The sequence below is a fragment of the Hyperolius riggenbachi genome, chromosome 10 (assembly GCF_040937935.1).
Source record: "Hyperolius riggenbachi isolate aHypRig1 chromosome 10, aHypRig1.pri, whole genome shotgun sequence".
Lineage (NCBI taxonomy): Eukaryota > Metazoa > Chordata > Amphibia > Anura > Hyperoliidae > Hyperolius > Hyperolius riggenbachi.
Genome location: NC_090655.1, coordinates 100,652,568 through 100,674,418, shown reverse-complemented (window position 1 = coordinate 100,674,418; position 21,851 = coordinate 100,652,568). Strand labels below are relative to the sequence as shown.

The 21,851-nt window shown below is 45.9% G+C and overlaps 1 protein-coding gene across 2 annotated transcripts in view; it reads left to right on the top strand.

Moving 5' to 3' along the window:
• Nucleotides 1–21,851, top strand: part of SGMS1 (sphingomyelin synthase 1) — a 419,472-nt gene that overhangs the window by 108,789 nt on the left and 288,832 nt on the right. For both annotated transcript variants that reach the window (XM_068258841.1, XM_068258842.1), the window contains exon 2: nucleotides 7,708–7,855. The gene's annotated coding sequence lies outside the window, so the exon portion shown is untranslated. The remainder of the gene's footprint in view (nucleotides 1–7,707; nucleotides 7,856–21,851) is intronic.

Here is a 21,851-nt window from a genome sequence, read left to right as displayed (position 1 = left end):
ATTGAGGGGCCTTTCACACCGCATCGCCAGGCAATGGTCTATGGATACTTTCATATTGCGACGCTATGGCGCGACATGACGGAAGTGGCGTTTTTGGCGCATCCCCGACGCAGGCCCAGAACTACGTTACTGCGCGGCTTCTGCGTCGAGTTTCAGCGATATGCATAGGCCCGGAAGTCATGTTAGGCTATGGCGAAGCCGGTTAATTTAAAAAAAATGACAGATGCGATGTCGCAGCGTGTATGGGCGTAAGCCGTATTTTTACAATACGCTTCCATGCACTTCCGCATACCCCAAAGCGGGAAGTGACAGCAAGCGCGCATTACTTCCTTCTTGGCGCAATGCCAGTTGGGAAATGCGAAGGCCTGCTACTGGTGGAGCAATGCGGTGCGGCGGCATCGACGCACGGCATCACTAATGCTGGTTTATAGTCTGAAACCGGCCTGAAGGTGTACCTGAGGTAAGAATATATAGCTATGAACCCGAAATTGTCCTTCTCTCCACAGTACTCAGCCAACACTGGGCACTTGAAAGTAAGAATCTTTAAAATGAAACTCCCCATAAGGGAGTTTTGGGGGAGGGAGGTTAGGAGGATAGTTGGGATGAGCGTCACTATTTACCTATGAGGTGTTGCTCATCTGGCCCCCGGTCCGTATAGGATCCATCATCTGGGAGAGACTGGGAGCATTGTCAGCATCCCAGCGATGCATGTCAGGAGATGTAGTCTGTGGGTACGAATACAGAGACCCATGGCTTCTGGTGGGAGGGGTGAGGAGGAGGAAAGTGAGCCCGTCACTGAAGCGAGAGGGATATGGAGGCTGTCATATTTATTTCCCTTTAATACTAGTTGCCTGGCAGCCCTGCTAATCCTCTGCCTCTGCTACTTTTAGCCATAGACCCTGAACAAGCATCAGGTGTTTCTGACAATATTGTCAGATTTGACAAGATTAGCTGCATGATTGTTTCTGCTGTTATTCAGACACTACTGCAGGCAAATAGATCAGCAGGGCTACCAGGCAACTGGTATTGTATAAAAGGAAATAAATATGGCAGCTCTCATATTCTTCAGTTCTCACTTCAGTTCTTGAAAACAAACTCAAACAATGAAACAATATTAGCACTTCCTTAAATATCCTGTACTTTATTCAAGCAGACATGCCAACGTTTCAAGACATGGTGGTCCCTTCCCCCTACTGTTAAGTATATCTAAAGAACATCAAATACGGAACCTTTTCCAAAACACTCGCCTGCAAGAGATGTGGTCAGTGTGCCAAATTATGCAGAATCAGCATAAAGGCCTGGTGCACACCAAAAACCGCTAGCAGATCCGCAAAATGCTAGCAGATTTTGAAACGCTTTTTCTTATTTTTCTGTAGCGTTTCAGCTAGCGTTTTGCGGTTTTGTGTAGCGGTTTTGGTGTAGTAGATTTCAGATATTGTTACAGTAAAGCTGTTACTGAACAGCTTCTGTAACAAAAACGCCCGGCAAACCGCTCTGAACAGCCGTTTTTCAGAGCGGTTTGCATTTTTCCTATACTTAACATTGAGGCAGAAACGCATCCACAATCAAAAAAAATGCCTCACCCCGGGAGTATGCGTTTCTGCAAAACGCCTCCCGCTCTGGTGTGAACCACTCCATTGAGATACATTGACCAAGCCGATCCGCAGCCGCAAGAGGCTTCAGAAACGCTGAAAAAGCCGCTCGGTGTGCACCAGCCCAAAGTCCCTTTTTCTATTAAGCTTAGTTATTCTGTTTATATTCAATATTTCAGACCAAAAATTTGGGATCTTAACACAAGACCCAAGTAAATGCTCCAAGTCAGGCTTAGAAATAATACGTTTAGGGCCGCTTTCGATGGGTGGGGTTATTTTAAGCACCAGTAAAGGAAATTAATGCTCTAAAGATTAGTTTTCTCAGTTCTTAAAGAGAACCCGAGGTGGGTTTGAAGAATATTATCTGCATACAGCGGCTGGATCTGCCTATACAGCCCAGCCTCTGTTGCTATCCCAAACCCCACTAAGGTCCCCCTGCACTCTGCAATCCCTCATAAATCACAGCCACGCTGCTGACAAACAGCTTGTCAGAGCTGGCTGTGTTTATCTCTATAGTGTCAGTCTGCTGCTCTCCACGCCTCCTGCAGAACTCCCGTCCCCGCCTGCATCCCTTCCCTCCCTGCTGATTGGAGGGAAGGGATGGGGGCAGGGACCGGAGCTAAGCAGGAGGCGGGGGAGCAGCTGAGACTGACACTACAGATGTAAATACAGCCTCACAGCACGGCTGTGATTTATGAGGGATTGCAGAGTGCAGGGGGACCTTAGTGGGGTTTGGGATAGCAACAGAGGCTGGGCTGTATAGGCAGATCCAGCCTCTGTATGCAGATAACATTCTTTAAACACACCTCGGGTTCTCTTTAATGGCTTATATATTTTCTGACCAAGTTCCAGATCTACATGTATCTTAAAGAATATTCTTAATGTATATTCATAGAATGCGGACATCTTCTGCATTGCTTTACAGTATATACTTTATAGTGTAATTGAGCCTCAGAGGCGTTCACAATTTAATCACTAACATAGTCTTAAATTGGACCTGAATTCTTGCACTGGACATAAGGAGAACATAGAGAAATTCACCCTGTGTGTATTTAGAGAGTTCAGCCTGTCTAATTATCCCCTATCTGTGGCTAATCACAACTGGAATTTGATCTCTCAGCTGTGTCAGCTGGCGGCCTCAGCAGAGCAGCTAGTTTGCAAACAGAGGATGTTAACACTGTGTGTGCTTCCATGTAAGCAGGAAGTAAACACACTGCAGATTTATTGCAGGATTTTTATCAGTTGTAACAAATGTTTTTCTGTAAAGGTTATTATGCTGTTGCTTATATTTGAGAGCACAGAGGAGGTTCTTAGTTCAGGTCCATTTTAAGTCCATATTGTAGACTAAGAACAGTTTTGGTTGGATGAGATTAATTTGACTGTATGTTATTGGCCTGGGAGGGGAAATTGGAGTACCCAGAAAAAACCCACATAAACATTGGAAGAATATACATTTATAAACAGATGGTGTCCTGTCTCAGATGTAAACTAAGGGCCCTAGTGCTATGAGAGTGCTGTTTACTACAGTGCTGTGCCACTTGCTTTGAATTGCTAGTTCTTTGCACAGTGGTACATTGGGGATTATGTGGTGTACCTGTTGTGTTTTAGGCTTGCCGAGGAGTTGCTCGGTGTTTTCCATCACTGTGTTCCAGAATGTTGGCATTCATCACTCCTCTTCAGAGAAAGCTCTGCTACTTTCACTATTACGTCATTGTCCTGGCACTTCAAAGTCTTTTACTTTCCAACAATAGCTACTGAAATAGGTTTATTGGCCTCTAAAATTGGATGAAGACCTGAAGTGACCTCCATCGAGCTCCAGTGATTGATACGTGAGCTATCCTGCTTGTTAGGTTTTGCTGCGGCAGACCTTCAGGAAGCAGACCTGCCTTCTCTCAGAGAAGCAGAACGTACACTGCCTGCGATGACTAAGCCGGAATACAGGTTCATGCGCTGCTCATGCAAACAGGATGGCTGGGACATGTCAGGCGTGACTGCTGGTAGTTTTGCATTATTGGCTTTTATTTACAAAGGACAGCTTTAAAGTTTGGATTGAATTTGTTTTCTTATAGCAGGAAGCCTTTGGCTGGTTCAGAGCTTTTCCTAGATCATTGTAGAGCTCACCATTCCAGCATAGGGTCCCTCTTCATCTTCTAGCCACGCTTCCAACTGTGTACGAGTGCTTCTGGACTGGTAAGGTCCACACTTGCACAGGGACAGACCAGGACCAAGTTGCGCCTGGGGCAAGGTCAGGTTCTGGCGCCTAAAGGTCAAGTTTTGGTGCCTAAACTGCCATTCATTTTGCCGCCTTTTTAAGAATTCAACAAACTGCGCCTGGGGCAAGATACCAGCTTGCCCCCCCCTAGATCCGTCCCTGCACTTGCACCATAGAAAGAAACCAGCCCTCCTTTTTCCCCTTTGTGCATGAGCACTTTGCTCTGCTGGGCATGTGTGGACATCACTCGTGTCCAGTGCGGATGCGCTGTCCACAGCCATGTTTACGGCTAGAAGAAACCTATTCAAGAAGCTTTGGTCAGTTGGGTTTAGTGGGTAGGGATGGTCAGAAATACCAATTTCCGATTCCGACAGGTTTCTGAGAAGTGGATTTCCAATTTCCATTGAATACGGTAGAAATCGGAATTTCCGATTTCCGCAAAAAAAAGTTTGTTCTTTTGTTTGTCAATAAAGTAAACGCTCTGCCTAGTGCACCACGCCGATTGGTGTGAATGCGGCGGCAGCCCCAGGACTGCTCCATGCCAATTGGCGTGAAGTCCTGGGGTGGGGTTTTGCAGGAGATCGCGCACGCATCTCCCATGAATGACTGAGCCCGGCTCCGCCATCAGTCAGCCTGTTAGGGCCTGTACACACTGCTGCGCTTGAGCTGCACTTTTAAAATCGCATGCAGTTTTTAATCGCAAGGTCTTTTGAAAAATCATGAAAAACTTGAAGTCCTGTACACACTGGTGCAATGCAATTTTTCTATTTTCATGAAGGCTTTGCGATTTAAAAATCGCATATGATGTTAAAACCGCAGTGCAAGCGAAGCAGTGTGTGCTGGCCCTTAGACGGCGAAACCGATGTCTATTTACTCCGTACAGTGCTGCGATTTAAGGCAGCCTTGTTGTGGGGACAGCCGTGTGACACGGCTGTCCCCCTGGGCAGCAGGGAGCGATCCGCTGTTATAGGACAAGGACAATTGAATCTCTTAGGCTGATCCTCTACCTCTATTTCTTTTAGCCATAGACCCTGAACAAGCATGCAGCAGATCAGGTGTTCATGACACTATTGTCAGATCTGACAAGATTGGCTGCATGCTTGTTCCTGGTGTGTTATTCAGACACTACTGCAGCCAAACAGACCAGCAGGGCTGCCAGGCAACTGGTATTTTTTTTTAAAAGGAAATAAATATGACAGCCTCCATATTCTTCTCACTTCAGTTGTCCATTAAATGTGCCCATCAGACACTGCAGCCCATGCGCTGTCTGATGTCCTTGCATATCCCATACTGATGTATGTTGCTGAAATCTGCATACTCAAGCCTTTTTAGCTGTTGTTAATGGAGCTGGCTCATAAGGTTTCCTGTTGGCTCCTGAATACATTTGTCCACGCTGGAAGTAAAGGAAAGCGTGTGGCAAGCTCTTGTGCCTACATCTCGCTGGCATTTCATTTAATTGACTTGCAGACATCCTCACACCTATTGCTGTATGTTCTCCCTAATGGATTCAGTTATATGATGAAACTGTCGCGGTCTGGCCTATCTCTGCCCCTGCAAATAATGAATTCAACAAGTGTTATCATTGTAACTACAGCACGCCATGTCTGTGAATGGTTTGTCTGCTCTGCTGGCGCCCATATGTTATCCACTTGCTACGGTCTGCAGTCAGTCTCCTGTGCCTTTAGTTATCTCAGTGGATCTCAATTAATTGACAATTTTCCACCTTCACAAAATGATACGCTGGCTCATCTTCGCTGGGTTCCATTGTGAACAGCTAATTGGATTTCACAGTCCCAGAGTGGCGGCTTCACTGAGCTGAACAGTGTTCACAAAGGAATCCTGGCTTGCCACATCTATATGGAAAGGTTAGCAAACAATTATTTTCTGGGTAAAAAGGTGGCTATGAAAGATGTTTGAGTAATTATCATGCTGCGCAGTGTCCTACCTATAGTACAGCTGTCCCTCTGTGTTTACATCAGGAAGAGTGCTCTGTGTCATGCTTGAACAAATTGTGAATGGATTCTGTCACTAAAGCCTTGTACACACTTTCAATTATGATTGGCCAATCACTGACTATTTTTACCTCCTCTACCTTTTGTGCAATCCAATTGCGTTGCGATTCTGTCCAGAGTGCAGTTGTTGTCCTGCCGTGTTTTGGATGCGATTGCGCTCCTATACTGAGTATAGTAGCTTAAGTGCCATGGCATTAGTGGAAATTAGGTTAAAACGTGATGGCATTGCAGTGCATAGGCCCCAGCATAAGTTAGGGGGATTTGGGCAAGTTGAGATGCCACATAGTATTTTGCAAGGTTTGGAACTGAAAGTCCCCCTACCATTTTATGCCAGTGCATACATGTAATTGTTATCCTGGGGTGTTTGTGGGCCCAGATAAAGGCTAAAAATGTATGCTGTAAAAGGTTCAGGTCCTTCTTTGGGGCAGGAATAGGGAATAGTCTAGCAGCCTGGGCAAGAGAGTCAACTTTACCGCTAAAATGTGTCCCAGACGTTAGAGAGTAGGCGTTCCAGGCATACAGGTCACTGATTAGGGATTTCTAGCAGATTCAATCAAATCGGTTGAATGTCTACGGGGAAAAATTGCCCAGTGTATGGCCAACTTAAATAACATCCTTTATCGTGTAAAGCATCATTTATTACAAATCTGGCCACAGCGGAAGAGCAGACCGTTCCAGTGATGGCGGTTTTCACCTGACTCGCAGCGCTCTAGCTCTCATTAAGATGCACAATCCCGCTTCCATTGTTCGGTTGGGCTGCGCCACCTGCCCATATTTTTTTTTAAATCTAAGAAAAATTGACTTATGGTTATGTTGTACTCAGACATGATGCAAAGGGAGTTACAGCTTTGTGTAGTAGTGAATAGCTGCTGCGCATGTCATCAGGGGGTCTGCAAACAGTCCTCCAGATATCAGTGGAAATCAATTCAATAGATTGCAGCATTGCTTTTGAAAATTTACTGAGCACAGGTGGGACTGCTCACAGCAGCCTTCCCCACCAGCAGTGCTGCAACCCCTTGCATTGATTTATCGAGGATTGTTTTGAACCTTGAGATCGCTAGATACATAGATGGATTTCAAGATTTGTTTCTATACATATCTGAAAAGGGACACCTAAAAAAAAGTGCAACAAATACGGGCACCTGCTAAACAGCGTGCACCTTGGCCTTCTGACATGCAAACTGCAGCTCCCAGTAGTGGGCGCGAATCATAGTTTGCATGGCGGGTGACCATTTTTGTCATCGGGGGGGCTTAATCCCCCGATTAAGGTTAGGCGCAACCGGAGGAGGGGGAGGATTTAGTTGCCCACCAGGTGAGGGTTCTGTGTGAGAGAAGGGAAAGGTTAGGTCATAGTGAAATATCGGCAAATATTACCGATATTTCACTGTATCAGTTAAGTAGTAGAGTATACAGTATGTAAATTTGCCGCTATACTATGTGCTCTTAACCAAATTTTTCTTTCAGTTTACGCCGCGCCCAAATTGGCTCTCAGCGTTTTCAAATGTATGCATATTGTCTCAGAAATGTCTCCTTTTTAGAGTTGTTTTACACTTAACATTGCGCTGAGCTGCGTCCTGTTGCACCCATGGACGCAACTCAACGCAATACATTACGTGTAAAAGTGCCCTCACACCAGTTCATCGCGTGAGTTTTTCAGCCACCTTTTATACTGCACACCTATATTATTTGTAAAGGTCAGCATATTTCTGTATGCTGCTAAACACCCTTTATTAACCCCTCCAGGAAGGTGGAAAGTACTTCACACCTGAGGCAGTCAGTCAGCGTGCGTCATGCATCTTTCAGATGACATAAAAGAGCTTGTGGCAGTCCATTGTCCTGTTTACTGTGCTGAAATGCTCATGGGAATGAATATGTATCTGTTTCTTTGCAGGCTTATCCGTGTTCATGTCACGAGGACAGAACCAGCGCGGCAGCCTGGTGTGTGAGGAGGTGGAGTTCAGTGAAGTTCATAGCGGCATCCACATTGTCAGCTGGGACTGTAGACATCAGAGGCAGCACAGGTGTGTCATTGTCCTCAGGTGAGATTCAGCCTCCGCTCTTCAATATATGACTCATTTAATATATACCTATTGACCTGTAGCAAACACATTGTGTGCACACACAACAGCTACATATGGTGCATGGTGAATATACCTCAATGTCCGTCGTCATTCTTACAGTAAAAGATACAGCTTGTTTTGTTAAAAGGAACCTGAAGTGAGAAGAGTACCGGAGGCTGCCATCTTTATTCCCGTATAAACAATCCTAGTTGCCTGGCTGGCATGCGGAGTTTAAGTCGCACACCTGCAACAAGCATGCAGCCAGTGGAGTCAGACCAGTGTCAAAGCATCTGATCTGCAGCTTATTCTAGGCCAGTGGCTTAAAGTGTTCCTGAGATGGAGCCACAGCAATAAAATATACATACCTGGGCTTACTCCAGGCCCCTCTGGCCTGAGTGCTCCCACTCCTTCCTCTTCTGACTGCCCGTTCACTTGCAACTGGCACCGACGCAGGCGCCGTCCAGCCAGGAGCATCCTGTGCAGTAGTACCACACAGGCGCAGAACGCTCCCGGCAACGAGATTTCGGCGGGGGTGCACATGCAGAGACTTCCCACATCAATCCATTCTAGTACTCGGACCTCGGGCAGCAGCCACTCCAGGCCCGCCGCTTTGTGTTTCTCTCCAAAAATCTGGCTCTATCCCGTAATACATAACTGCATCCAAACACTTGGTCAGGCAGTTCAGAAATGTGCAAAGCCTGGATGTTAGAGCCAGGAGGCTTTTCTCACACTCATTGGCCTGAAATACGTAGTAATGTGTCCTTGTCTCTTTTCCATGGATATTTATAACTTGGACTGGTTGTGTCAAGGACAAGCTGAGATGCTGCTGATTTCCCACCCAGTTTGAGCTGCGGTGAGGGGAATTAGTGTTACACCTGCTGCTTCCATAACCTTTCCATGCAAGTATAATTGTTATGTGGTTCCCTTGTTCATAATGAAACTATAATTATCACATTACAGTGTAATGCATGGTTCAGTCTGTGAGGAGATTAAATAAATAAAAGAAACATACTATATACAGTATATATATTTATTGAGTTGGCCTCTGAGGTAAGCTTGTGTTAGGAATAGGTACTCACTGAAGCTAGTGTGCACAACTGAAGTGCATGGAACAGACTTGCAAGTGCCTGTGCAGCATATGTAATATTACCGCTCTGGTGAGCTGGGGGGCGCAGGGTGAGCCGAATGACTGCTCACCCTACTGCCGCTCAAATCCCTGGCGGTGTTAAATACTATTTCCCCTCCGAGTTGTTGCAACTCGGAGGGAGGTGCAATTTGGGGTCAGGCTATTGCTGGATCCCCAAATGACCCTTACGCGCCTTGTGCACAATAGCTTTGCTGGTATAGCAGCGCTGAGCGCCGTGCACTGCGACAACCTGCTTCGTTTGAGTGGCGTTTGCTTTGTCTACTGGGCGACACTTCAGCAGACAACATTGCACTAACACTCAAAGTGAGAAACCAGCTTCATTGTGGTTCAGGTAAGGCTTGGTTCACACCGGAAAACGCAATTGCAACCGCTAATGTCTAGCAGTTATGATTTTCAGAGCGTTTTTTTCAATAAATGTGCGTTTTTGCACATTTATTCAAGTTGAATCACTCCGAAAACTGCTACATGGAGCAAATTTGTGATTTTAACCAAATCAAAACGCTGCTGTGGGACTGCACTTGTGCTTTGCTGATCTGCACGCACATCGCAATTACCCCCGGTGTGAACCAGCCCTAAATGTGGACGAGCTGTGGATGACTGATTTCAGTTGCTAAAATTCCACACCATCGCTGGCATTAGTAGGGCCACCAGCCGTGTGCTTTACTGTGACCTCTCCCGTTTTGATGTGCTTAAAGGATACCCGAAGTGACATGATGACATAGGCATGGGTATGTACAGTGCCTAGCACACTAATAACTATGATGTGTTCCTTTTTTTTTTTTTTTTTTTTTTTTTTTATTTCTCTGGCTGAAAGTCTACTCTTTATTTTATTTCAACCCCCAAACTCCTGATCAGTTGTTAACCCCATTCTAACCCATCACCTTTCCCTATCCAGTACACCTAGCCTAAGCCTTTCCTACCGTATGGAGATGCTGAGCTCCTAATGCTAAGCCAGCCTTGCCCTAACCCGCCCAGCCTTCCAAATGTATCATGTTTAGCGATTGGCTTTAGGACTTCCAGTGATCTAAATGTGAATCGTTTGAATAAACTGTAGTGCATTATCAGCATCATGCACTTCCTGCCCGGCATGTTATGTGTGTGTTTAGCTGTTTTTTTTTTGCTTATAATCAGTGGCGTAACTACAATTCATGGGGCTCCTCTGCAAAACTTTGATGGGGCTCCCCCAATGTTAACACCCTTTCCCTTGCCTCCCCTTTGGTGTTCTTCACAGCCTTGGGGCTCATCTTACAAGGTTCATATAACAAGTGTGGCACTAACGATCTTCATATACATAATCCATAAACCGCCTGATTTGAAGTATAGTCCCCTGTATTGGAGGAAGGGAAGGTTACATCAGTAGTTGGTGTCCCCCCACAGCTCTGGGCCACCCTGCGATCGCAGATACTGCTTCGCTCTAGTTACGCCTCTGCTTATAGTAATAGAGCAAAAGCTGAAGTCATTTTAACTGCTTGAAAAGGTTTTTTGGGGGTGAACTTTTTTAAGCAAAATTCAGCCTCCGTTGGAAGACGCATCTGGCAGGTTTTTATTACTGTCTGTACACCCATCTCAAGTGAGAACACAGGAAGTAAAGTTCAGTCCCTGCAGTCGGGAACAAAACCGCGCAATATGTATCCATTCTTAAAACAAAGAGAGGAAAACATAGGGTTAAAGTTCTTTCTTAACTTTGCATTCTGGTTTACACAAGATTAGTAGGTTTACATTGTTGTGTATATTGAACTTGTGTTTGCACTGCAGCTGTTAATGATTACCGTCTCCCTATGTCTCCCTATGGGCTTTCCAGGCCTTTTAGCAATCATATTCATGTTTAAAAGTAATAAAGTGCAGGATTGCTGCAGACTTCACCCTCCAGCCTCATATCCTCCTGAGCAGATGTAATGGAAATGTTAACATTTAACTTTGCTGGGTTTGGTGATATTCCACTGCCTGAAAACAACACATATGTTTCACATACGGGAAACGGCAAGCATTTGGGTTATTCTGTCTTTTTTAGGGCTTGGTCAGTACAACATTCTATAACATTCATATTGCTTGATTAGAAAAATCAGAACACATATGGTAAGATTAAACTTGGAATAGTGGGTTCAGACTACTGTTTAAAGTGGAACTCTAAAGTAAACTCGCTATACAGTAGTGGGCATAGTATAACAGTGCTTAAATTGATGCTTTGGCTCTGCCATGGTTATAGGTTTACTTGTAGGAAGCTGAGAAGTCATATGACTACTGGTTATAGGAAAAACATTTTTGTTGGGGGGGGGGGGGTGGAGGAAAGGGGGTAGAGTGAAGGGTGGCGGTAGGTAGGCGTGTGTGTGCGGGGGGGGGGAGGGGGTAGATAGAGAAGGTAACTATAACCCCTGCAACCCTCACTATTGCAGAGGGGCCCAGGGACTTTAAGGGCCACTTCACCTTCCATCCAGCACCGCAAATCTCAATGCATCCCAGCAGAGACACTCTCTGCTGCCCTTCCCCGAGCTCCCAATCAGATTACTCGCATCGGTCATGTGATAGGGAGCCGGTGAATGGCAGCAGAGAGAGTGTGCTGTGATGCATGGAGTAGACCCGCAGCACTGGAAGCAGGTAATCTTACACTCGCTACCTGTTCCTGTGCTGCGGGTCTCCTCCATGCATCACAGCACACTCTCTCTGCTGCCATTTACGGGCTCCCTATCACATGACTGATGCGAGTCATGTGACTGGAAGCTTGGTGAAGGGCAGTAGAGAGTGCCTCTGCTGTGATGCACGGAGATTTGCCGCCACACTTCACCTATTGTTCCATTCCCTCTAGCCACTTTTATCCACTGTTTTCTCTTGGGAGCTCGGTGAAGGGCAGCAAAGAGTGCTACTACTGTTATGAACAGAGGTTTGTGGCGCTGGAAGCGGGTACATATAATGTTCCTACTAGTGCTACTCTGCACGGTGGGGAGGGGGTGGCGGGGATGTTTGTTTATCAGCTGCCTGCCTGGTCCCTTTCGGGGGGGGGGGGGGGGGGGGGGGGGGGGAGGGGGCGCTATGGACCTAGGTGGCCCCATGCAATCTTTTTTTGCAGGGGGACTCCATACATGGTAGTTACGCCGCTAAGGGAAGGGATAAAGATCCACCTTGAAAATAATACAAACGGGCACTCAAGCATGTCAAAGCTTGGCCTTATTCCTAAAACATTTATTCAGTTATATACTGGGTACTATTTCCTGACGGAATGATTTAGGGGTTATGGTCTTTGTGCTGCTCAACTAGGAGAGGGTGTTCCTATACCGCTCCTGCATGCATTGTATTGGAGGGGAAAGGAAACTGAGGTGTACCCGTTACAGCAATTGGCAAGTAATGTGCAATGTGTTTTCAATTGTTTTTGTTGTGCCTTTTGTCTGATGTCACACTAGTGAATACAGTATTTTATTTTGTCTAAAACAAATTATCTACTGGTACTCTGTAGACCGATTCCTATTTGAATATTTATAAGTAGTGTCCCCTTAAAATTGCCACTGTCCCTTTCTTCCCCTTCTACTTCTATACAATATGTCAGGATGTACCAGACAAAACTTTATTATACATATATATTTGAATAAGTATGATAAAGAAACTAAAAACCTCAGTTCCACCCTCTTTAAGCGTCAGATCATATAGTTTAATCCTATGACATTGCATGGAGTTCTCCTTTAAACACGGTTACTGCTACGACTTTACCGTTTGCTAGTTTGCTTTCCTTATTTGACTTTAGTTGTGATCTAAAATTAAAGTCCAGCAATCTGGTTTGTCATTGTAGCAATAAAGTTGTCTGATAACGAGCAGCTGTTGGCTGCTAATAACTGTTACCCTGGATAGGTTTTTGTCACACTGTATGTGTTGCTGTGCAGTTTATTGTGTTGGATATGCAAGGACATCAGAGATTGCCACTTAGGCCTCGTTCACATCATTTAGCGCAGATGTCTGTACGATCGGAAAGCAACGTGTCCGATCGCATGCCATCTGTGCTACTATGTGCTGCGCTAGAGATCCCATTCACTACAGTGAATGGGATCTGCGCTGCAATTCCATAAAATGCAGCAGTGCGATAGTGCATCGTACTGCTGCGCAGCGCATATAGTGGAAACGGTAGAAGGGCTGTCTATGCCTTTCTACAGTTCTTGCGTGTCGCACACTATACATGCTGCCAAAATGCGCACAGCAATACACATAGTCTGAATGAGCCCTTAGGCATTGTGGTGTAATGTGTTCTGAGCACATACTACTGCATGCATTGTAGTCTATGGTGCAGTGCAGGGATGACCCATTCAATGTGATGGTATAAGATTGGTGCTGCAGTGGAGAGTTATGCAGTTGAGTTGCGTAGCTTTATCATGCTCGGAACTCTCTATTATCCTAATGTGAAAAAGTCAGACATCTTCAACATTTAAAGGAGAACTGTAGTGAGAGGGATATGGAGGCTGCCATATTTATTTCCTTTTAAGCAATACCAGTTGCCTGGCAGCCCTGATGGTCTATTTGCCTAAAGAAGTGTCTGAATCACACCAGAAACAAGCATGCAGCTAATCTTGTCATATCTGTCTAAATTTGTCAGAAACACCTGATCTGCTGCATGCTTGTTCAGGGCCTATGGCTGAAAGTATTAGAGGCAGAGGATTAGCTGAATAGCCAGGCAACTGGTCTTGCTTAAAAGGAAATAAATATGGCAGCCTCCATATACCTCTCACTACAGTTCTCCTTTAAGTAAACCTGAGGTGAAAGCTGCAACAAAAAACAGATCCTTCCCTAGGTAGAGGAAAGCCTCTAGATCCTGCAGAGGTTCCTATGTCCTCCTCCCCCCCCCCCCCCCCCCCCCCTCAGCTGCCCAGGACCCTCTGGAAGATATCAGCTGTGCTCCTCTCCATGAGGGATCACGGCCATCCTGTGTTGCCTGACTTAGGTAAGTATCTTTTTTTTTTTTAATTTCCTTGCAGATTTTGTCTCGGGTGCACTGTAAATCCTAACATGAATCTTGATGGCAAAGCTTTCTTTCAGTGCTGTACTAAGGAAATGTAGAAAGAGTATTATTTTTTTTTTTTTAAGGACCTAGAAATATTAGGCTCCTGAAAAGTGGGGAGGGAAGCCTGTATTCTAGCAGAAGAGAGTTGCCTGGCTTTCTGACATGTGAGGTGAAAAATGGTAGTCTGCTTTCAAGGGTACTTGATGTGCAAAAAAATGATACATACCACAATAATCTATAAGGCCCCGTTAACACTGCGTGCTGCCGTCTGGATTTCGGCAGCGCGTGCAGGAGCCCGACACGCAGGAGCCCGACACGCAGGACATCAGAAAATGCATAGACTGCCTTGTCTGATGTTCACACTGCATGCGTTCCGGACCAGTGCGGTCCGGGAACGTATGCTGATCGCATTTTTTACCAAAACCCACGGCTGACCCATTCACTTTCAGTGAATGGAATCAGCCACGCAATGCATGCAAACGCAGATGGCGTGCGTTCGTACGCGTTGCGTTCCAAATGCATGGCCATCCGTGTTTGCTGATGTGAACGGGGCCTACGTCTTCCAGACACTGTGTGGCCCCTTATTGTGCCTGTCCTCCCCTGTGTTCTCTCGCTTTGGGCCCGTTCACAGCTCCGACTGGTTCAAGCCTGAGTAGGGCACATGCACTGTCCACTCTGTTTGCGCTCTCATGATTCTTGCTCCTGAATGGCAGTGCAGAGCAGCAATGGCTGAGTGTCCTGAGCATGCGCTGTTTTGAAATGCACATGCCTGGAATGCTACCAGCTGTGGGTGCTAAATACAGCTGTGCAAGAGCACTCACTAAGAGGGTGTTCAGATGGACCCATTCTTACCAGTAGATGGAGCTACTAACAAGTCTGAAACTTGTGCTTGCATGATTTCATATTTTCTTCATTAAAGGACCAGTACTGCGAAAAAGTAATCTGTTAAAATCTGACAAAACCAACCACTTCCTCATGGGGGGGGGGGGGGGTTCTCAGGGTTTTCTTTGTTTTCAAAAGTATTTCCTGAACAGCAGTTGCTTAGTCTAAGGCCTGGTGCACACCAGAGGAGTTTTTCTGAGCGTTTTGAGTTTTTAAAGAGAACCCGAGGTGGGTTTGAAGAATATTATCTGCATACAGAGGCTGGATCTGCCTATACAGCCCAGCCTCTGTTGCTATCCCAAACCCCCCTAAGGTCACCCTGCACTCTGCAATCCCTCATAAATCACAGCCACGCTGCTGACAAACAGCTTGTCAGAGCTGGCTGTGTTTATCTCTATAGTGTCAGTCTGCTGCTCTCCCCGCCTCCTGCAGAACTCCAGTCCCCGCCTGCATCCCTTCCCTCCCTGCTGATTGGAGGGAAGGGACGGGGGCAGGGACCGGAGCTATGCAGGAGGCGGGGGAGCAGCTGAGACTGACACTACAGATGTAAACACAGCCTCACAGCATGGCTGTGATTTATGAGGGATTGCAGAGTGCAGGGGGACCTTAGTGGGGTTTGGGATAGCAAAAGAGGCTGGGCTGTATAGGCAGATCCACCCTCTGTATGCAGATAACATTCTTTAAACACACCTCGGGTTCTCTTTAAATCTGCTGCTAATGTTATCCTATGTGTCTGTGCACACTGGAGCAATGAAGTTTTGTAAAAAAAACCCATAGCATTACATTGGGAAGAGCTTTTAGAGGTTTCAAAAGCTCTTCCCAATGTAATGCTATGGTTTTTTTTTTTACAAAACCTCATTGCTCCAGTGTGCACAGACACATAGGATAACATTAGCAGCAGATTTAAAACCTCAAAACGCTCAGAAAAACTCCTCTGGTGTGCACCAGGCCTAACTGCCAAAATAGAGTGCAAGTGATTAGGGTGGCTGGCTGGTATCCTACTATTTTGGCAGTTAGACTAAGCAGCTGTTGTTCTGGAAATGCTTTTGAACAAAAAAGAAAACCCTGAGAGTTCCCATGAGCAGATGGACTAGTCCTAAAACTGACATATTTTTTAACTGCTTACTTTTTTTTCGTTGTAGTGGTTCTTTAACAATATTTATAAAACAAGTTATTTATTTTTGATTATTGAGCCTTACAAACAACATTATTAAGGAAATAAAATGTCCCTGTGCTCAGGACACAGATCTGTGCAAGCTACAGCCGACCATCACATGCTATCAGAAATGTTGCCCTTTCTCAGAAACGTGATGTATATATCAAGCTTTCAAACAGTCTGGGAGCCAAAAGAGACATTCAAATAAGTTGGGTTTTTTTCTGGCCCCATTTCTTCAATTTATGGCTGTAGTATACTGTAATTTAAAACCAGCTCATTTATTTTTCACAACTGATAAACTGCCGGCAAATCCTATACTAAATGCCGCCTGCACCCTTCCATAGTGCTGTGGACAAGATGTAAACATGATTCATTGTAACACACACTGAAGATATATCCTGATGTCTTTCCTGTAAAAGCGCCCACCTTTTCCTTCTATTCTTATCAAGAATGAATATTTACAGCAGTATTAAACTGAATCCAGGCTGTCCAGATTTTATAGAATAAAAATTGTTGCCGCAAGTGATGTATGGAACTGCAATAGCCTAAAATAATTCACTAAGGCTACAGCAAGCTTCCCTATATTTAGATTTGAAAACTAGTGAGGAGTGTTTTTTACAAACCAATTGCGAATAAGTCCAGTACAGATTTTCAGCATTACTTATGTCCTAAAGTATACCTGAAGTGAAAATGTAATGAAAGTTACTTACCTTAGAAGAGGGAAACTCCATATTTTTAGACTCCAGTGATCCAGCGCTGCGCCCCTCAGAAGGCCGCACTGCACAGAGGCAAGTATGGCCTGTGCCGTTTCATGGAGAGAATCTTGCAGAAATTTTTCCTCCATACACAAGCAGCTCCATGCCTCTGTACAGGCGCGGGACACACTTGAGCCTGCACAGTTCTGCCGCGCTCAGTAGCTCGGCCGCAAAGAAGAATAAGGTCTCCGCAAACAGCAGGAGGGTCGAGGAAGAAAACCCTCTGAATCTTCCAGAGGTTTCCCTCTACCTTGGTAGATATCAAATATTGCTATCATGTGATTGGATAAATATATTTATTGCTGTCATGTGACTTGACCAATATCTTAATACGGCCACTCTGAATTTTACATTTGGAATAGTGGCATCTCAGTACACAAAATAAAGGACGCCTGAAGTGAAGAGGAATATGAAGGCTGCCATATTTACTTCCAAAAAAATAGCAGCCTCCATATCCCTTCCACTTCAGGTGTCCTACAAAAGAATAATTTAATGTATGAATGGGAATAGTTATCTCCCAAAATCACATATTCTGAACATTAGAAGAATTTTGTTCAGTACTAGTGGTAACTACGCGTTTTGCAGGATTAATCTATTTCCTGAGGTTAAACACATGCTGTACTTATGCAAGGAAGTAGCTGGTTCATCTTAGTGTTAGGTCAACCCTAGCAGATTAATCCTGTGAAATGCGTAGTTGTCATTTAAACTCTGCTGTTTCTGGTGATTTAAGGGTTTTTTTTGGGGGGGGGGGGAGATAAGTGCTCTCATCCACACATTTTATCGTTTTATTTTATGTACCGTATTTTTCGGACCATAAGACGCACTTTTTCTCTCCCAAACATGGGGGGGAAAAGTGCCTGCGTCTTATGGTCCAAATGCTGCAGTTTCTGCCCGGCACCAGTTGTCCCCCCCCACCGTTAAAATCACATGTCCGCACGGCTGCCTCATCCCCCGTCTGTCTAAAGCCTGTGTGTGGCTTGCAGGCTTGTAATGCACAGTTTCTGTGTCCCCCGAGGCTGCCGCGTCCCTTTATACATTGTTTCCGCCCCCCGTCCTCTGCCCCATCCCCACGGACTCCTTCCCCTGACTCTCTAATCACCCGCCTGAACAGCCGCTGGGTGGTCCGTGCACATTGCCGAAGCCTCTCTGCCTTCACTTCCGCATTGGTGATGTAAGCGGAAGTGAAGGCAGAGAGGCTTCGGCAATGTGCACGGACCACCCAGCGGCTGTTCACGCGGCGGATTTACCGATGTTCAGCGCTATAATCCAATGGTAAGCTGCAGCAGCCTTCACACTCCCCGCATAGCCCCACATTAGAGAGCCAGGGGAAGGAGTCCGTGGGGATGGGGCAGAGGAGGACGGGGGGGGGGGGGGGGGGACAGAGGAGGACGGGGGGCGGAAACCATGTATAAAGGGACGCGGCAGCCTCGGGGGACACAGAAACTGTGCATTACAAGCCTAGAAGCCACACACAGGCTTTAGACAGACAGGGTGTCACAGGATGCACTTAAGAGAAAACGTGGCATTTTAGAGGAGGGGGTGCACTTTAGAGGACCCAGGGGGACACTTTGGAGGACCCAAGGGGCACTTTAGAAGACCCAGGTGACACTTTGTAGGACCCAAGGGGCACTTTGTAGGATCCAGGGGGCACCTTGGAGGACCCGGCGGGGCACCTTGGAGGACCCGAGGGACACTTTGCAGGACCCGGGGGGCACTTTGCCGGACCCGGGGGGCACTTTGGAAGACACAGTGGCCCCCTAAGAGGACATGAGGGGCATTTAAGAGGACACAAGGGGCATGGATGAGGACACAGGGGGACAGAGGACCACACGGGGACAGTGGAGGTCACAAGAGAGACCCTAAAGGTACAAAGGGAACACAAGAGGTACAAGGGGGACATATAAATTGGGGAGGGGAGAATATGCACAAGATGCCCCTGTACCATGGATGCCCCAGGTTTAGTATTTTTTTTCCCCCTGGTTTTTGTCCTCTAAACCTAGGTGCGTCTTATGGTCCGGAGCGTCTTATGGTCCGAAAAATACGGTACTTTGCTTTCAACGCAAGGAATGCATCTAAGCCCCCCTTTCTCTTCCAAAAATCTCTCTTTATTATCCAAATTACTGGAACAGCATCGCTGCACATTATTGGCTTGACTACCTGATTTATTTTCTTTTACTCCACTGAACCGACACTTGCCATAGTTCTTAATGATCTCCTACTGGTCAAGTACAAATTCTTTACTCCTCCTTGATATGTTATCGGCTTTTGATCATATCATTTCCTTCTTCTTGTACATGAAGTGCCATGAGATAAACATTTGTACAGCGCCTATATATAACTAGGCTATGTTCCTTTGGGTCCGTTCACATCTAAAACCGCCAAACTTTGCGGGAGTGATTTTCCCGTGATTAACGCAGAAAAATCAATGGACACTGCGGCGGTTTTGGAGCGATTAGCGGTGCTACGCATGCTAATCGCAAACCGCTGCGTGTAACACATTTGCGGTTAACACTAACCACAAACGCGGCAGTGAGAACACTGCCATAGTGTTACATGTTGTAGCGGTTTTTAAAAAACCGCTAATGGTTTGCCTTAAGCGGTAATCGCGCGATTCCCACTCAAGTGAGAACGGGCCCTTTGTTTTGTTTTGTTTTTCTTTCTCACACTACAAGGGTTAGAATTGTTTGGCTCTGAATGGCAGTTTCTTTTTGACTGGACTGTTGCTTAAAGCGGTATCGTCACCATAAAAATCAAATTTCCACAGAAACTGGTCTAAGTGTATTAAGTGATAAATTTGCTAATCCTGCATTCAAAACTTGCAAAACTTTTTCTGCTGTTATGGTTTCGAGTTATCACATACCTTAGGCGCACTGGCCCTTTAATAGCCATTGCCATTCAGTTGCATGCTGGGGGTTCTTTTTATCTATAATATATTCCTCCTCTTCCATTTATTTCCCTGCATAGCTGCTTATCAGAAGCACCCTCTGATCACTTGTGTTTACAAGCAAGGCTGAGGTGACTCAGCGATTGGAAGACGAAGTAAAAAAAAAAAGTCAGGGAAGTTGTTAGTATACACCTCAGTGGTAGTGTCTGAAGACTCTGGGAGGAGGGCAGCTAAGGAATACACAATGAGCAAGAGAAGGGAGGGGGAAAACAAGAGTCAGGGAGGATATGATGTCAGCATTAGCTTGGCAAGATGGCCACTGCCTAGAATAGGATTTTCTGCTTTTCCTTTATAAAATTCGCAGGAATCATTATGTGGATAGCACAATACATCTGTTATGTAAGTAGAACTAGTATTTATCTACTTATATATGTGTTTTTTATCTCTAGGTTAGCATGGGTGTCGCTTGTTCTTTAAAAGACCTCTTACAATTTAAAATATATGTAAACTCATACAATTAAGAAGTATGTTTCTTCCAGAGTAAAATGAGCCATAAATTACTTTTCTCCTATGTTGCTGTCACTTACAGTAGGTAGTAGAAATCTGAAAGAACCGACAGGTTTTGGACTGGCCCATCTCCTCATGGGGATCCACATGGATTTCTTTATTTTCAAAATGCACTTAGTGAATGGCAGTTGCTCCGTCCAACTGCCAAAAAGTGTACGGGGAGCAGGGAGGCTGGTCAGCATCTTTGTATAAATCTTTTAGGGAGTGTCTTTATAAAGAATAAAAGGTCATGCTGAGAATCCCCTATGGAGAGATGGACTAGCCAAAAAACCTACCGGTAATGTCTTTCTACTACTTACTGTAAGCAACATAGGAGAGAAGTAATTTATGGCTCATTTTACTCAGGAAGAAACGTACTTCTTATTTGTATGTGTTTTAAATTTTAAGATTTGCGTGACAGTTCTTCTTCAAAGAGAGTCTGAAGCCTTAAAAATTACCCCTTTTTATTTCAGAATGCTCTTCAGCCTGAAAGGGAAGGTTCAGGGAGTGGGAAAAAAAATAAAAATCCATATCCACTTACCTGGGGCTTCCTCCAGCCCCTGGCAGGCAGGAGGTGCCCTCGCCGCCGCTCCTCAGGCTCCCGTGGTCTCCGGTGGCCGACCCGACCTGGCCAGGCCGGCTGCCAGGTCGGGCTCTTCTGCGCTCCAACGACGGGCTCTTCTGCGTTCCACGCGGGCGCGCTGACGTCATCAGACGTCCTCGGGGCTGTACTGCGCAGGCGCAGAACTACTGCGCCTGCGCAGTACAGCCCGGAGGACGTCCGATGACGTCAGTGTGCCCCCGTGAGGCGCAGATTGGAGCACAGAAGAGCCCGACCTGGCAGCCGGGCCTGGCCAGGTCGGCCACCGGAGACGACCGGGAGCCTGAGGAGCGGCGGCGAGGGCACCTCCTGCCTGCCACGGGCTGGGGGAAGCCCCAGGTAAGTGGATATGGATTTTTATTTTTTTTTCCCCACTCCCTGAACCTTCCCTTTAAGAACAAAGATGATTCGCCACATCCCCGCGGCAGTACGAGATCTTTATCACTCCCAAATCCCAGGGCAAAATTCTATGACTGTCAAAGTCGCAGATTTTGCTGCCCGGGGAGGAAGAGCTTTGCGCTGTAGCTCTGCCTCTAGTCCACTGCTGATCTCCGCCTCTTCCCGCCCCTGTCTGTGAAAGAAGACTGAGAGGGGCGGGGAGAGGCAGCAATCGGCGGTGATTGAATGGACTGGAAGCAGAGCTACAGCACAAAGCTCTGCCTTCTCCAGGAAGTACCGGAGGATTTTGCCCTGGGGATTTCATGGGTGATAAAGACCTCGTACTGCCGATGCTGCAAATCTTCTTTGCTCTTAAGGCTGAAGAGCATTCTGAAATAAAAAGAGGTAATTTTTAAGGCTTCAGACTTTCTTTAAGCAGTGTACTGTAGTGAGTGACGTATAGTAGAATGCAGCAACTTATTCAGGATACCCACTTTTACAGTAATTTTCTGGTTTCAGCATCAAAAACAATTCCTATATTTATGTATTGCTGTATATTGTATGTAACCCCGCCCTCTCAGTGGTGTTTAGCCTAGTTTGTCTAGCTATACAGAATTCTCCTCCCAGAGCATTCTGGGAGACCAGACA